Raw genomic sequence first — 18,038 nt, forward strand, 5'->3', positions numbered from 1 at the left:
CGGAATATATTTATTGCTCATTGTTTGCCTGTTGGTTATGTGATTACCGCTGGCTGAAGATTGAATTGCCATTTAGAGTTTGCCCTGGGGACAATAAATACATCCTTGATCCTTTCAGCACTGGAGGCAGATGGTCAAACTTATGTCCACGTTTCTGTTGCAACTCTGACCGCACAGTTTTGTCTTGTGCTTACAGAAAGTTACTGCAGGGTGGATCAGTTCTCTGTGCTGTTTATTCTGCTGTTGGTGTGCTATAACCCCATATTTAGGTTTTGGTATTTGCCATGTTTGAGTGTATATCTTCATAGTGTATATTTTTTATGAGCTCCATCAAAGAGGGTCCATCTCCGGTGTTGTTTGTCTATTTGTAATGAGGATTATGGAAAAAGTACTCGCCAGATTTTAATGAAAATTGGTGGAAAGGTGAGGCATGGGACGAGGAAGAACCTATTTAATTTTGGAGTGGATCCGGATTTGATTCGCCAATGGGGCCTTGGGGAGGTCTGCGTTCTCCGAGGGCACTTCTATCTATTTTTGTTTGTGTTAATATTTGTGCTCACACTGGAAATGCACGTTTCATATTTTTGTCACAATATATAGACTCTGATATCTACAAGCAAAACAATCCTTACTCACAGCCCCGGACTGTTTTGAGAGCACAGTCTCTGACAATGAACCCGGTGAACTTGAATTTACCGACAAGGTGTTTGTCCTCTAAACAAACAGCACTGTGACATTGGACTGCTGGCCCCAGCACCAACACACACTCAGAGGGAAAAGACTGAACGCTCAGAGCGAAGAGAACCAATAATGAGGAGCTTCTCATTAAGCCCGGAACATCCTTTACTGGAGGAAAACCAGCGAGGAGGAGGAGGAGGAGGAGGAGGAGGTAACGGCGGAGGCTAAAAAGTTTAGAGTTGCAGAGCCAGATTAGATTAGCAAAGACAAAAGAAGAGAGAGTGTGTATGTGTGAAAGAAGGAGACTGAGTGTAGCAATTAGTTGTCTGACACACCGAGTCTCTCCTTCCATTAGTCTGGATGGGTGTGTTTAATTATAGCCGTGGCCTGTGGCTGTAAAACAAGGCTCCAGTGTTTGCTACAAACACTCCTCTTCTCCGATCTGTTTACTGGTGACGCAACTATCAGGTTATTTCTGGCTGATTCACATAAACTTCAACTGGACTCTGCTGCTTACTTCTCCTCTAAATTACACGTGCGTGCATCATGACATGTTTTTCATTACAGCGCCATCGCCGCCGCCTTCCTGCTCCATAAATCAAACTACTTATAGTCACATCATGTTTATTTATTCACGCCTCCGTGATTGTGCATTTTACCGGCCAATCTGTGGTTTTATAGAAGCTATCAGAGACTTCTGATTGGTGGTCAATTGACCGGCGCTTCCCCTGTGCTTTGGCTCTCTCTCCAAATTGAATTCACTTCAGTTCGCTTCATTGCAAAGGGATTTATTAGTGTGAAAAGACTTATCTCCCTAACCACCTGCTCGGCTAAATTACCTGACCAGAGATATCAGGAGTCAGGTGGGTTTAATGGCTGCAATGCAGAGTTTTAGAAGGTGTTACAGTGGAGGAATAGTTACCAACATATACAGGCTTCTGAACACAAACTAAGTGCTTACAAAGGTTGAGAATATTCTTTGAATCTGAGCATTTCCTGAAGAACTATCACACATGACAGCTAAAAACACCTTGCTTTCCAATCTAAGGTGTCGTTTCACATCAAAGTCAGAGTAAGTTTTGCTCTGTAGTCGTCAGCCACAGCTTTGTTGTATACGTGATGATTCTGTAGCACGGTGTCTGTGAACCTCTCTGGAGGCGGACTGATGATGTGTGAGGTCAGCCATTAATCGTAAAGTTGATGGTTTGACTTTAGTCTCCATCTGTCTCCAAGTCAAAGTGTCCTTGAGCGACACAATGAATCTCAATTTCTGTGCTCACAACATCTGTTGCTGGAAGAGGGACCCGTGTTCGGATCCTCTCCCCGAGGTTCCTGCTCATTTCTCCATGTTAAGGCTGTAATTGCCGGTCGGGGGTCTCAGTCAAAACAATAACAAAGGACTTAGTTTCATTACTTCAGGATGTCGTGGGAGTCGTGGTCTTCATGAGTTATTCATGTTCCGTTCAGTCAAATGGTTTCATGTTTATTCACAGTATCTTATTTGATCGTAATGAAGAGGAGCAGTCCGTGCTTTATGTGAAGATTTTTTGATTAAAAACGTGCACACTTTTCGTTTGGTGGTCATGGTCGTGATATTTCCATCGTATGTTTTGAAGGACATATTTAGAGCTGCGACTAACGACTTGATCGTCGACTTGTCATCGTTCACTGAAACGACTAATCGGATAATGAATTGCACGATGACTTAACGGCTCTTATTTAGCTCTCAGCTTTAAATGTAGGAGGTTCTTTTAAACACGTGCTCACGAACAACAAAGAGTTCTTCAATCAATGTCTTTTAATAAACTTTCTTTTGCTCCTACTGATACAAAAGATCAATAAAACATCCAAAACCGACGACAAAGTGCTGATGTTAAGAATAAATCAAACCAACACGAGTCCATCGTGCCTTCTCTTACCGACGTGCTCCTGTGATGAGCAAGCTCTTCTTTACACATCATGCAGGCGATCAGGGGCGGATCCAGAGGCGTGGCCTGGGCCCCCCCCAAAATCCTCAACTATGATTGGCTAATTGTCTTGTCAGGGGCGGGACTTAGATTAAAACTATTTAAGCTGTGTTGCAACAAGCAGCTAGCTTCTTTTGTTAGCACTTTAAGTTGCTACCCTTTGACATAATCTTCTTTTTGAGTCCTTTGAGAACTAGAAGATTTTTATGTTGCCGCTCTGTTGTTTTACTTTGTAAAGTTAAAAAATATGCACAGGAATACATCCTTTAAATATTTTAATGTCAGCAGTCAAAGTAGTACATGATACATGCTATTTGTGTGTGTTTGTGTGGACACATGCTTCATGCCACCCCGGTGAAAAAAGCCTAAATCCGCCCCTGCAGGCGATCCTTTTCTCTGCTGCGTCGAGGCTGAAACGCTCCCAGACATTACAAGTTTTAGGACGCGATGGTGTTGCACCGGCCGCCGCCATTTTGCCATGTTTTGTTTACCTGTCGCTTCCCGGTCGCTGTTTAACACGCGCGACTCTCAGCAGAGATAGTAAGGATGTGAGACGGCTCACCCCTCAGGAAACTCAGCTCCGGAAAACGATGTTATGTCGGCGCAGAGCACGAAAAATGCATGATGACGTATCTGACTAATTATGCACAATTAAATTTGTTGGCGACTAATTTTGCCATCGATTTTTGTCGACTACTCATTGTAATCCTCGACCATCAAAACCAAGTGTAGACGTCAGATTTTCTGTGTTATCATGTTCCGTTCAGACGGCGTCATACACAGAACATCATTCTGATGTTGTGGAGCATTCGCATGAATAACATGACGCCTCTCTTGGTTCCTGGAAAACTCAGCTTCAGTCGTTTTTAGACATTTCAATGCAGAAATGTTATATCATCCCTGTTAATGGGTTTCTCTTTATCCCCATTGAGGGACTAATTAAAGTGTGTGCTGTGTTCTTTAAAGAGTGTGAATCCTCCAGAGGTAAATTTAGATCCATGAGTAATTTACATTGTTGTTTATTTGACGCGTTTACTGTTGAGCTCTCCCATCATGTAGCGCACAAGTCCAATAAGCAGAATTTAATTACAAGGAGACCCATAAATCTGTTACCTCTAATGCCTTATTGTGGATTAAGTATTTATAATGCACTCAGCTCCACAGTTTGAACTTCGCTGTGTTTCATCTGCTGCTGAACCGCTGACAGAAACATCCCTCGCTCTGCTGTTAGCTCCACGCTGCCCCGGCCTCCTCGTCCCTGGCATGCAGCCGCTCCTCTCATTAAATATCATCTCCCTCCGACTCCTACACCGCAGTATAAAAGGCATAAAGGCAGCAGGTACCTTCACCTTCCCCGTCTCTTTCGCGCTCTCAGAGGGCCTGTTACCGATGCATGCATCTGCCACATCAAAAAGAAGATCATCTTCTGGTTCCACGCGGGATCTGTATCCTCTCGCCCTCTTCTTTTCTCTCCGACTCATATTCTGTCTTTCTTCCCGCTGCTTCGGTTCTGTAAGCCGGAGTGGTGTCAGCGCAGGGATAAACTGCTTGGCAAAGGTGTGAGAGACGTGTGTGTGATCCTGTTACTGTTCTGATGTTCCGTTACGTCAGGTACGTTAAGTAACATCCTCGTTTGTTTAAGGTAAAAATAAAGCACAAAGTTATAACATCACTGATTCGTTACCACTTTCTGAGCCATAAATAAAATCATTGTAGCCAAACAGGATCGTCTTTAAGAAGCTGCAGCCTTTAATAAATGTATTTTGTGTCACCAAGGTAGGCAGGCAGGTACACAGTCTTTCGCAATGCAAGTCGCGCCTTACCAACTGGAAATAATGCCGACAGCTGAACTCATCCTGTTGCCATCTTTAGCTCCGTTTCCACCAAGAAGACAGATAACTGATTCATCTCAGCAAAGACCGACTCTTCTGTCCAATAGTCCTTGTTGATTGGCAACTTTGGACACGAGAGTTAAGAGATGACATTTACGCCCGATCGTTAGCTGCACTCCGATGCTATCGTTTACTCAGAGTGAGTGTTACGGCCTTTGTAAAAGTGACAGAGGAGAAGAGTAATATTCCCCCCCAAAAATTCAAAGATAAAAGTTGTAAATTTGCAAGAAAAAAAACCCTATAAATTCGTGTTTATAGGAACCTTTTTGAGCCACGACCCTGCGAAAAGTATGTTGTGGTTCACGGCCCCCTCCCTCTGATTCACCTGTGTCTCCTCTCTGCTGCTCACACAGGCGTGCACGGCGCGGAGCTCGGAGCAGATTTAGCCTGTTTTCTCTGCACACAAGAAGCAGACTTCATAGAGGAGAAAGACTGAGCGACCCCAGGGGTTACAAACCGTACATTACGGACCAAAAATACACAAAGCTACTTTAAATCAGTGTTTCAGTCGTTGTGTTGTTTGGATGGAGGCTTATACAAACAACGACCCCAAGGTTGTGGCTGACGACTATACAAGGGGGGCCCGCTTAGGTAGGCGTCCAGGGAGGAAGTTTTGTTTTTGCAAATGTCTTAAATTGCTCATTGTGAACTGCAACTTAGGACACGAGAATGGAGTGAAGAGACGACACATATGACCAATCGTTAGCTGCACTCCTCGGCTATCGTTTACTAAGACTGCGTATAAGGGCCTTTGTAAAAAGGACGAAGGATAGGAGAAATATTCCCCCAAAAAACTTGAACATTTGTGAGTAAATAAAGTCATAAACTTGCAAGAAACAAACACCAGTAAAAACGAAGGCTCAAGTCTCCTACTTCCTGTCGACACACACAGCAGCGCGCCCGCTCCGTGGACGGACAATGGGATAATGATAACGGGAACACACTCACTGAAAAGCCCTGAAAGCGTGACAGCAGCAGCAGCAGCAGCAGCGCGTGCTAAAAGTTCACATGCAGGTGACACAACAGGATGCAGCCCCAGGATTGGGACGCAGCTACAGACTCTGATGCACGGCTGAAGGGATGTCACATGGACTCTTCCTGCTGGTAAGTCATGGGAAACCAGGTGCACAGGTGCACATCACTATTTATTTACTCCTCTATTCAGCTACAGACTCGTCACTTATCTATATCGATTTCTAACTGCATTGCGAGGTTACATCCCTAAAGATAGCTAGCTAACTCGATAGATAGCTCTGTAGCTAGGTCGCTAAATTCACCCGCCATTTGTTAAACCCGGAAAATAACGTACAAAAGTTTTAAAAAATAAAATAAAAGCTATTAAAGGTACAGTGCAACTTAAAACAATTACATACAGAGCATACTTTATTAACGTTCGTCTGCACGTTAAAGCTAAACTGTGGCCTGAAAGTTGAGTTGAATCTTCTCTAATGGACTGTTTCTCAGCTATATTTAGTCTGCACTCTGCTTTTTCCATCTGTAACCTGTTTTCTTCCATCTGGCGGGAGTCAAGTTGAAGCTTTGGCACGTCTTAGCTGAAGTTAACAGCATTTAGGAGTCACAGAGAAGTCTCTGCTTGAATTGTTTTTCCCTGACTCTGTGTGTGAGATTACATTGGCATGTGTCAGCGAGACATATTTGGTAGCAAACTTCACCGACGACGACGGGGATGAAATGCAAATGTTGTGATGGAAAACGGAGCGCGGCGTAAACACACACAGAGATATAGATACAGGAGGGAGGAGAGCAAACGGTGACTCATTAAAATCCTGAGTGCATACTTTGCTGAAGTCTCGGCACTGACCCCTCTGCTGAAAAAGTTTAGAGTGAAACTAAATCCAGGAATGTCTGCCGAGGCTGCAGCCAGGGGAATAAAGCTCCACTGATTCTCTCCCTCTCTCCCTCTAACCTCCCGAAGCTTCTCCCTTTCTAACTCCTCTTTGTAATTCACATTGTTCCTCGCTCTCTTCCGCTCTCATTCCGCCTAAATGTCGCTCGCCCTTTCTTCCTCCCCGCCTGTCTTTACATCCTCACCCGCGGGAGCGAGTTCAAACAGAGCTGCTTCTCTGACACAAGAGTTCCCCGGGGACGAGGCAGATCTGAAGCTGCATCTATCGCTCTGTGTGTCTGTCTGCTCGTCTCACTGCCTGTCTGTCATTGTGTGTTAACCTGTCTGTCTGCGGTCCAGATACTCCATCACCGAGACAGAATATTACATTTGTAATCTCCAAATGTCTGGAACAAAACTGTAACGCCGTGTGATGCTGCCAGAATATCAAGACCAGTGGGAGAGATGGAAGGAAAGTCTTTTTAAATCGACTTTCCACCAAGTTAGAGCTTTTAAAAGTTCAACAGTTTAGCCAAAATATTCTTTACCAAAAACTAAGTGTTTGATTTCAAGCTTTCAAACGCGCCTCACAGTCTTAAAACACTGACAACAAAATACTGCAAATATTGGGTTCAACAGGACGTGAAATCCAAGCGAGTGTCTTAATTTAAACGAACAAAGAGTTTTTAAAGTAAATGAGGTCCTCTTGTCCTGAAACTCAAACAAACTTCTGATTTCTCTCTACAGAAAGTTTAATTAATCACTGATGAAACCTAATTATTCATATTTTAATTTGTCTTTTAATAATTAAACCTGAAACACCGCGTCTTGACTGGATCCTACGTTTCCCATAATGCAACAAAATCAGTCTCTTCGGCTGTCTTTGCAGCCTTCCGCGGACACTCTATGGAGTCATTCTTCGCCTGCGTAGACGTCAAGACCTAAGTGATTGTCTGGTCTATGGAGGAGTGTTGCGAGTAAACAGTAATCTACTATGGCTGAACAAACAAAGAAAAGATGGATGACTACAGATACAACTTCAACAAGAAGTGAAAATCCAAAGAATAGGAAACAAACTCGACGCTCAGATGAAGCAAACAGTCTGAAAAGGAAAGCGACCGTCAGCCAGGAAAATCAAGAGTTACAACCGGAGCCGACCGTGGACGTCACACATGGTCTTTCAAAAGGATGCAGCCCCTGAATTGGGACACAGCTTTAGTTCTGTTCTGAAGCCTTTTAATTTGGCCGTCGCCATCTTGCTTTTTAATTGGAGCCAGACTCGACCATATTTGGACGAGAAGGCGGAGCTCGTGAGCTGCCACGGGTTAGCAAACGCTTAATTAACAGCTTACATTAGTGCTAGCTTGGTTGAACATGGTTGGTTTTTAGGCCTCTGTTGTAGCGACTTGTCAATCACAGGTAGCCCCGCCCTAAACCCTCCCCTGCTTCCTGGTCTGAGTGACTCTAAATGGAGCATCGTTGACTAAACGAATCATGCTGTGTCGAAGGAGACTTGAAACTAGAGACTGAGATCATACGCTCTTAAATCAAGACAGAAGATGGACCATTGTCTCATAGCCTCCTTTTTGCAGCCAGTGGAGTCGCCCCCTGCTGGTCATAGACAGAACGTCTCCCTGTGCCTCAGACGTGGAGCGTTTCTTATACACTGGCTCCAAACTTGGACAGCAGCTGTGAGCTTTCTTGTTTGTCAGAAAACAACCTGATGTGGCCTCATTGACATTCACTCCCAGCACCGGGCGTCATTATCCATTCATGACACCGGGCCGGAGGAGCATTGAAGCTGATTGGCCGGGCCTGGAGGGGATATGAGTGCTATGATTGGTGGAGCCCGGGGGAAATTGGTTTCTTATAGGCGGTAATGAAGAGGCCTGACGGAGAGCGCGGCTGAGGCGAAGTAAGCATAAAAACTAAAAGACCGATGAGGATAGAGCGAACACACACGGCGGCTGAAACTCATCTATCACCAACACACACAGCGAGTGCTGCGGTCCCAGAGTCCGTGAAGGCATCACGAGCGCTAATGTAGGGAGAGGAGTCCGGGAGGAGGCGACAGGTGATGAGAGACATCATGTTTCTACACAACATGATTGTATGCAGTCTAGTTCTGTCTTTTTATCAATCTGTCAGGGGTTTAAATTATATTATATTTAGTATTTCCTGCTCTCTGTAAGTCAATGTGCCCCTCAGGGAGGTTTAAGCTGCTTACATATACACTAAAGTCCAACTCATGCTACAAGAAAAGACTCTAAACCCAAAGATATTTAAGTTTCAAGACTGAAACTGTTGCTTATTTTTAATTACTGATTAATTAGCCTGTTTTTTTACTAAATTTTTACCAATAAATTGTCAAAAAAATAGCGAAAAAAATGGTGTTTAATTTCTCCAATACCGACTGGAACATCTTCAATTAATGTTTGTCGGACCAGCAGTCCTGACTGTCCAAAAAAAATATTTCTTTATCCAAAAAAAGCAACAAAAACTTATTTTGAAATCTTAGCATTAAAAAATTAGAAAAAAAGAGAGGATCAATTTCCTGTCCATTTTTTTTTTCAAATTAAAATGAATAAAAACAGAGAGAGGAAACATTATTATGTTTTACCAGCAGGAACCAGAAAATATTGAGCAAGAAAAGACCTGAAGGATGGTAATTAACGGTGATAATTGTTGTTGATGACAGATAATCACTGTTTAAAAGGTTCAGGTCATATAGAGCCATCAAAGACAGAAATGACACCTGAGACGCTGTGAGCGACGGGCGGACGAGTGAGAGGGACGACCGCGCGGTAAGAGGACACCAGCAGGTGATTATAAGAGCGACCCGAGAGGATGAACACTAATAACGCTGCTCCGCATTAATCTGAGAGCAGACTTTATTACACGATGACAAAATAAGAGCCTCTAATAAGTCGACCTTTGAGAGGAGGATTAGTCTAATGATAGAAGGTCTGAGAGGTCAGCTGTTATTAAGCAGAGTGTCTTTACGCACACACACACACACACACACACACACACACACACACACACACACACACACGCACACACACACACAGAGCCTGTATAGTACCACTCAGTGACGTCTCAGCACTCGGGACGCAGCAGCAGAAACAAACAGTGAAGACAAAGACGGACTGTCCGCCTGTGAGGACGCACAGGACAACAACACAACGAGAACATACAGATAAAATATAAATCACATTTAATCATCCGGTTAGAAATATGACAGAATAAAAAACTACAAAAGTTTCACCTTTCAAACTTTAAGTAGCAGAAGTAATCGTTCTTATTGTGCAGAGTAATAAATAACTTAAACACTGTCCGGTAGCTCCAACAATAATATATAAGAAACACAAACACAACGTATACGGTCAATTTTAGGTTAAAAAAGTTCAGCTGAGCCCAAAGGGACATTTTGCCGCCTGGAGGGGAAAGTTATCTGTGCTTTAATCGGCCCAGAACAGAGGGAGGACAGAGGGGAGTCTTTGGGTTTGTAACTTTAGACAAACAAGGAGATTAAAGTCGGTAAATTCATATTAAGAAATATTAAAAATGACACAAAAACTTGAGTGTCCTCTGAGAGCGTTAAAGGACAGAAAAATAACTTCACTTGTCTTAAAGTCGAGGTGAAATGAAAAATGTCATTTTAATCCTTTTAGATCACATCCTCGGTAATATTGTGCATCTATTTTACAATATAGGCCAAAGAAAATACAGAAAATCAATGTCTTCGTATTCTTATATCAAAATCCGATAATTTTTTCTTCCGGTAAAACTAAATTTCACGCGTGCTTACGTAAGTTAGCACCAAACAATTTCAACCAATCAATCTCCAACATTTAGCCGCAGAGCACCAAGAACGCTCGGTCAGTTAGCTAGCTACTGCGCTGTGGAGAACGTCTGTCTACGCCCACTTCTCAACGATCAAATCAAATCCCTCTAATGATATGTCCCGCCTGCACGTCCTGTTTCACTCGGGAATACGTCACGATACGGAAGCTAGATACTCTGGAAATGCCGTTTCAGCTCGACTTTAAGTTTGCATGAAAAACTCTTTAAAGGAACATCGCTTAACTTTAACCAAGTTTGGTAAGACGGGGTTTCATCTGGAAAAAAAGGGATCTGAAAAGTAACTGAAGCGGAAACTGAAACTGAAATATTAGCTTCTAACATGTCTTGTAGTAGAAGTATAAAGCCTCTAAATAGCCTCACTACACATCAATCCAGGAAGTTGAAAAAGTTGTGTTCCTGAAAATCAAACTGACTGCTGCAACTTTTATTTGGACTTGGATCCCTCTTCTCTTTTACTGTGTTTGTTACAGATGTTTGTTCCGTCACTGATTATAAAAACTCCTCACACAGTGAGGTCGTTCTCTTATCAACTGTTTCATACGGCCACAGCAGCCGCAATAACGAGTAGAGCAGCACCGTCAATGCAACAAATGTGTAGATTCTCCTCAACACATATGGACAGTGTTATAATAGTACAGTATAGAAGTCGTAGTAGGAGAGTATCTCACAGCGGATGTTTAACGTGTGACACAGAAAAAAAAGCCCTTAAAACATCCCAACCTTAAATGCAACTTTTTACAGTGAAATCAGTCTTAGGCCGCGACGAGCGCAGACGAAGCTGTGAAATCCTGCAGGGACTGATTACAGTAAGTGTTCAACAATAAAGCTCAAATAAAACACCAAAAGTTTCCCTCATTATTTTACCTTATTACAGCATTTCAGCAATCAGGAAACAACCTCCATTTAATTAATTTAATGATGTGTTTGAACGCAGTTTATCTTTGTGATGGTGCATTCAGGGACACTTGAGAAACAGTCAAGATTTCCCAGATGGCCGACTGACATCGAGATGTTTAATCTGAGGAGGAACATATCTATCAGCTTTGGTTCGTCTTCTGGGTGATGTTTTTGTGTTAATTTTAGCTGCTGACGAACAAATTAAAAAGTCTTTGAATGCATCGCTGTGGCGAGTTTAACTCGCAGGTTTGATAAACTGCAAAAACATCAGATTTGACGGAGAATATAAATAAATAAATGCACAGAACTTTCCCTGTGATGGATTACCAATCTAAAGTCTCCAGTCAGTGCAAATTTATTTTCCCAGCACTTTGAAATGAAGTGAAATCCTGCGACTGCCTGGGAGGAAGGAAATCAATCTCCTTGAATAAATATGACTTTACATCAATGCACGGAAAGTTTTCTGCCGAGGTGAAGACAGAAGTAAAGACGGCAGACAAAGAGAGAATAAAAACACGCGCAGATTCATTCTGAGTTATGCAAATGTAATTTAGCGTCTGTGTCCTCTGCGGTGGAGTGAGCGATTAACAAGCTCTTTCTCTCCATCCCTGCACACCTTCAATTAACCTGACACTGACACACACTGATGAGACCGCGCGTGTGTCCTTGTGTTTCCCTGCATACCAACACACCTGCTTTAATCACGTCTCGTCACCTGAGCAGCGTTTCCGGAAAACTTAACAAACCGACAAAGCGCGTCGTCTTCTTCTTCTTCTCCGTCTTCGCGCCGTCGCAGATTTTCTGCAGGAGCAATTAAAAGATGTTTGTGTCGCGGAGTCGATCTGTGCACATCATCCTGTCTGCTGCTGCGCTGCGTTCAGGTCACACGGGAATAAGTCTGTCATAACAGCATCCTGACAGCTCACAGCTACTCATCTTTAAGTCCCTAAGATGTCGTGAGTGATGTTTTCTGTAGACTTTACAGACGTGTGATCCTGATGATGTTTTAGAGTCACACTGAACGCCAAGAGATCAGAGAGCTCCGAGGTGTTTCTGTCGCTGCACTTAAAGGGTTCCTGATCAAACATGTTGGTTTTATTTGACGTGAAATGACAGTGACATCACCCTCGGCTGTTTAGATACACCTTCTAATGTTACCTTTACCAACTAGTCCATCTAGAATACTTTCCTTTTGAAGATGTTAAGAGCAGCTTTGTTGTGAGAAAGGCCTCGTTACTCCCGTCAAAAGTTTAAAGGGGAAGTTGAAAACCAGGAGGGGATTAATGGGGGACTATTTTCTGAGGCGGATGAACCCACAATCTGTTTGTCATGTATTAAGGGTTGGACACACACTCAGATACAATTTTAAACTTTTATTGATGTTTTTTATGTATCTTCATGACGCGTTACAAAGTAATCCGTTAGAGTACTCAGATTACTTTTTTGTAGTAATGAGGAACATAACGCGTTAGTTCTGCAAGTCAAGTAACCTGTTATTTAGTTCCTTTTTCATAAACAGTAATCTGTTACTAAAAAATGAATCACCGTATTTCTCTTTTCAGTTTGTCTCCACAGAAACAGAAACTCCCTGAAGCTCTGTTTCTGTTTCTCTCCTCCTTCTTGGCAGGTCGCTGCGTACCAGCAGAAGGTAAACACAGCCGTGTCAGTGCGCATGTGTAGCTAGCTAACTCAGCTAGCTAGCTGTCAGAGAGGACAGCGTTTACTTCACATTATTCTGAATGTTTGGGTGAAAGGGACGAGAACAACATGACGGTGAGATGTAAGCTGTGTCTGGAGGAGAAGTGCTCGTCAGCTGTGAAGAGCTCGAAGCACCTGCAGCTAAACACAGCTCCACAACACTGGTGGGACTAAGAGCCTGTGTTGTGTGTCTAATACTGTATGCCTCTGCCCAGTTCACTGTCAGACTGTTAGCATCATAAAGAGCTGTAACGGTTATACTGCGTCTGTCAGTCCTGTTATCAGGCTGCAGAGTTACAGATTATGGGCCGTAAACGAGGTGACGCAACGACGGTAGAGTCGATAAATTCAGAGGTAGACGTACAGCAGGCTGCACGCTGTCCTGATGATGTAACACACATGTGGAACGACACGCAGAGGGGGGTTAATTTTTGGTAATTTTTAGATTAATCATAATGTTTTTATTTTGTAATTTTATTCAAAGCAGCTCGGGGAAAGAGTGAGGAAGTCAGCCAACTGTTAGGCTAAGCTAACGGCTAGTATCAGCTGTTTCAACAGAATGAAATGACAGAAGGTGAAAAATAAAATGTGTAATTGTATCGATAATGAAGACAACAACAACTCCCATGATTCCCTGCTGCTTCACAATGTCTTCTGATGTTTGATTGAGAGCCCCCTAGTGGTAGAACTGACACACTGCGCGTCTGAACCCGCCAGTGGCTGATGCTGTGCTCGTTACCTTAAGTGACCTCATTACGAGTCAATTCAAACAACAGGCAGATAATCAGCGTGCGATGAGACGACTTCATGAATAGCCTAACTTCCTGAATGGAAATTAAAACCTCTTGATATCATCTTTTTCATGAAAACCAGGAGGTGTTTGAGGAATTGGGTTATAAATCACCTCGTAATCAGACTAATCCGCTGCAGTCTGAAGGGCAGAGAATATGAGGGGAAATTAAAAACACAGATAAAGAGAAACGTGCCACAGCGGCCAAACATCCGTAGTGTGTTTTAGATTTTTTAGGAAAAGGAAGGCGAGAAAAAGGTGTTTATAAGGAAGCAGGTTTAATTTCAGAGAGGGGGGACGGAGCCGCAGCAGAATGTAATCTCTGTGTTTCTCTAAAGTCGGATCAAAAAATAATTAGCACCGACTGCTCACCTGGAGCTCCGCCAAACCCCTCGCTCCGACGTGCGCCGTCCAAATGTTTGAACCCTTTTTTTTCCGCCTTGACTTATGTTTTTAAAAAGTTTTGGAAGTTTTCCGAACTTTTCAGGCCTTTGAACCGCGGCTCGGCAGCTCGTGCTAACCTTTACACACACATACATAAACAGAAAGAACAGGAGCGAGACAGAGGAGAGGCGGCTCCACCAGCTCTCAATTAACAAGGCAGGCTCTGTTTCTGTGTGTCTGCGCGAGCGAAAATATGTGTGTGCGCGAGGGAAAAAAGACGGAGAGAGAGAGAGAGAAGGGGGGATTGTTCTTTGCAGCCAGAAGACAGAGATATAGCCTTCATTCCTGCTCAGATTAAAGGATTTACAGCGAGAAGCCTTATTACAAACCCAAAGACAGAGAAAGAGGGAGCGCTCTCCCCTCCTCCCTCCCTCTGTTCTGGGCTGATTAAAGCACAGATAACTCTCCCTTCCAGGCTGCGAGCTGCTGGAAGCCAACAACACACACACAAACACACAAAGTGACTCATTAAAATCCAGACAAAACAATGGATCGGCTGGTTTCAGGAGGATTTTGACCTGTTGGATGATCGACCTGCTTATGCACGATGCTCGACCTGGCTGTATATAAAGAACCCCTGCAGTGTGTGTGCACGTGTGTGTGGACGTTTTCTGGACACGCCTGCTAAATGTCAGCTTATCTGCAGTTGTGAGCAACTTAAGACTTCTTAATGCTTCCCGAAATTGGACTCCAGCTCCATTTAAAAGCAAAGTGAAGATACAGACGAGCTGAAAAAGCCCTTTGTCTGATTTAATGTGCCTAATGAAAAGAATTAAACAGCAGGAGGGCTGAATAAGATAAAAGAATATAATCAGGTGTGTAATTCCAAACGGCTCCCCCTTCCTGCATCTATCTTTAATATTAAGACTTTAACATAAATGAAGGTTTTCATTTCAGGAAGTGAAAAGAAGAAGTTTGGAAGCCACTTGGGGGCGGAAGAGCAAGCTGTTAATATATTAGCTGTGTCCCTCTTCAGGCGCTGCATCCTTCAAAGGACGTATTTGAAGGCCGATTGCGTCAAAGCGGCACGACGATGGCTCCTTCAAATGCAGCTGACAAATGCATCCTGCTTTTCCCGGGCCATGAACGACCCTTCTGGTGCATCCTTCGGACTCTCAAGCGGCCGAGGAATAGACGTAGAAACGTTTTTGGTTTCAACTCAATCGAATAGCTAAAGATACAAATATTAAAAAATGAAGCCAGTTAGCTAGCTAGCTACCTGTTGCTAGGCGACAGGATCGGCGCTTTTGTGATGCATGGGTAAGGGCGGGAACAGCTGGTGACGCTAACAGGAAATCCTTAGTAGACTAGGCCGTCGTATTTCAGTTCAGCCTCAGCGTCTACACAGACTACGAATGACTCTAAAGCTGCAGCCCGAGCTGAGACACAGCAACTATCCTCCATGAAATGTTAATACACTTGACGAATAGCTGCTTATTTACACATCTAACAATTACAGAGCAACATTCTAGTTCATTTGGAATCGTGTTCGTGTCCCCAGACCTCTATATATGGATATGACTCCAGAATCTGTAAGCAAAGAAGATATTTTTATTGTCAGTGTTTTGGTTATCATCTGGAGTCCAAGTAGTATTGACCAATCACATCGGGCTTTGGTTGTCTGTAGCAAAACAGAGTGTGTGGAGAGTCATCGGACGTCGTGCCAAAATGTAGCTGTTTATAATTATATGCAGATATTTTTACTGTCTCATTTGTAAGATTTAGTTTGGTTTAGAAACTGTTTTTTGCTATTTTCAGGTGCAGTTTTTATGTGCCTAAATGTTTATGCTCTGAGTTAGTGTCTATAGAAATGTTTATAGAAATCTTTCGTAGGCGTAGCTCTCCAACACCAACTTTACAACCCTTTGTCAGACTGTAAACGATGACCAGCAAACAGGAGAGGAAGTCGTAGGCAGGTTAATTAGCTGGAAGTCCGTTATCTGTTATTAGCATATCTTCCTGCTACATCTGAAGGCTGAGTCGCTACTCTCTTTTATCTCTGTTTTTGGTCTCCACCACCTCCTTAGGAAAATATTTGACTCTTTAGCTGTTAAATTCTTCCTCATCTTCACTGGCTAAGATGCTAACTTTGTCCTGATACTGGAATGAAAAACTGCACATCATAACCTATGTGAAGAGATGATTTATTGCACGTCAGTTTGAGCTCGGTGTATCTTACAAAAGTGGCAACTGACTGTTTAAAATTTCATGTTTAAAAAACAGTTTTGAAGATTCCTAAACAGCTGGAGGATATCACGTATTTGCTGGGGACTACTTTCAGTGGTGGATTGATCCTCATTTGGTGCTTTCGGAGTATGTAGGCCAGCAGGGTGGTGTGTTTGGGATTGAATCAAAATCTTGAGTCTACATGTCATAAAATATTGTCATTTTGTTTCACTTTATACGTTTAGACAGCCATGGGAATACCTGTAAACACACTGTTGTCATCCATGCTCATTCCTCTATAAGGTGACAAAGCCGTCTTCCCCCCCAGGAGAGCTTTTCCGTGCCTCAGCTTCCTCCAAACTGTGAGCCTTTCAAAGCAGCTTTCCCAGCACACTGCAGCCTTTATGCCTCATTCCAAACAGCTGATCACATCTCATTTTTTCTGGGTGACTGCTCATCTCTATTTTGGGCTGTAATCCATATCCAGCACCTACACGAGCCGACAGAGACGTCATGCAGAGTTACAAGACAAGGCATCACATTTACATTTGTTTGAGGAGTCTCTGCAGACTCGCATCAGCTCTTTTTTTTTCAGCTCTGTGTTTTAAAGTGAGAGAACACGGTGATGACAGCGCGGAGGGGTTTGCTGCATGTGTGATGTGAAAATGCAATTCAAAACAGTTTTTTTTTCCTGCTATGAAAACTCTGATCTCACAGACATGACTTCAATCTGCCCCAGTTGTTATTCGCTGGAAATAAGCGGGCTGAAAGCCTCTTACAGCCACCTTCCCAGGCAAAGGTAGATCACAGGTGGACCCGACCCTGCTCAAAGTACATCCACTAACAGGCTCAAATTGTTAGTCAAAGTTTTTGACAACATTACAGAAAGGATCCCTCCAGAGGCAGACATTTCTGAAGCCAGAAACAGCTGTTAGATCGCTCTTTTCAGCGCCACCAGACTCCATTGAAAAAAACCCTGATTTTAACTTGCATAATATGGTTGTTAGTGGTCTACCCCTGCCTCTACAGGTTAGTTTGTTTGTATTGTTGTGTGAGTTTAGTGTCTTAAAAGGTCAGCTCAGATCCAACACAACACAATAACACAAACCTGTTGTGCTGCGGTAGACCAGCATCTCCTGTTTACTGCAAGGTAGAATTCATGTTTTTTTCAATGGAGTCTGGTGGCTTTGAAGAGAGCGATGCAACGGCTGTTTCTGGCTACAAAAAGGATGTTATTCTTTCAGGAAAAGGATTATTTCTGTTGTAGAAGATGGACTGAGCAAGAACAAACAGCCGGGCCCTGAATGACGGAGCGGGAAGCGTGTCTCGGTGTGCAGCAGGAGCTCCTGCCGGTCAGCCGCTCGGTGCACAGCTGGCTCGAGGTCCTGACTGCAGCAGCTTTTGGCACACAGGTTTCTCAGCTTCACGGCAGCTCAGGCCTGAATGAGCGAGCCAGAATAGTGCTGTTCTACTTTCCTGCTGCATGGCTATCCATCCATACAAACTGCCTTATCAACACACACAACACACAGCCTGCTGGGAAATACAGCTCTGCTACTGGGGGAGCACTTTAACCAGACAGAGACTGTGTGTCGTCGGCCTGCAGATTTCATACCTCGTTTTTAACTGATGATTGAAATAAAGGCTCATTTTACAGGAAGGATGCAGCCCCTGAATCGGGACACAGCTCATGGAATGCTTCTTATCCAGTCATCCAATCAGATTACTCGGTCGTAACGAACTGTTGGACACATTATTATTCTTTTTTGTAATCACTGTTTCAGCTCAGATCT

General features: G+C 43.4%; 1 protein-coding gene across 1 annotated transcript in view; it reads right to left on the reverse strand.

Moving 5' to 3' along the window:
- The window catches only part of LOC138599219 (plexin-B2-like), a 180,961-nt gene that overhangs the window by 45,598 nt on the left and 117,325 nt on the right, over window positions 1-18,038 (reverse strand). The gene's annotated exons all lie outside the window — the stretch shown is intronic.

The sequence above is a fragment of the Semicossyphus pulcher genome, unplaced genomic scaffold, assembly GCF_022749685.1.
Source record: "Semicossyphus pulcher isolate SPU_LCO1_2020_fin unplaced genomic scaffold, fSemPul1.0.p SCAF_20, whole genome shotgun sequence".
NCBI classification, from domain to species: domain Eukaryota; kingdom Metazoa; phylum Chordata; class Actinopteri; order Labriformes; family Labridae; genus Semicossyphus; species Semicossyphus pulcher.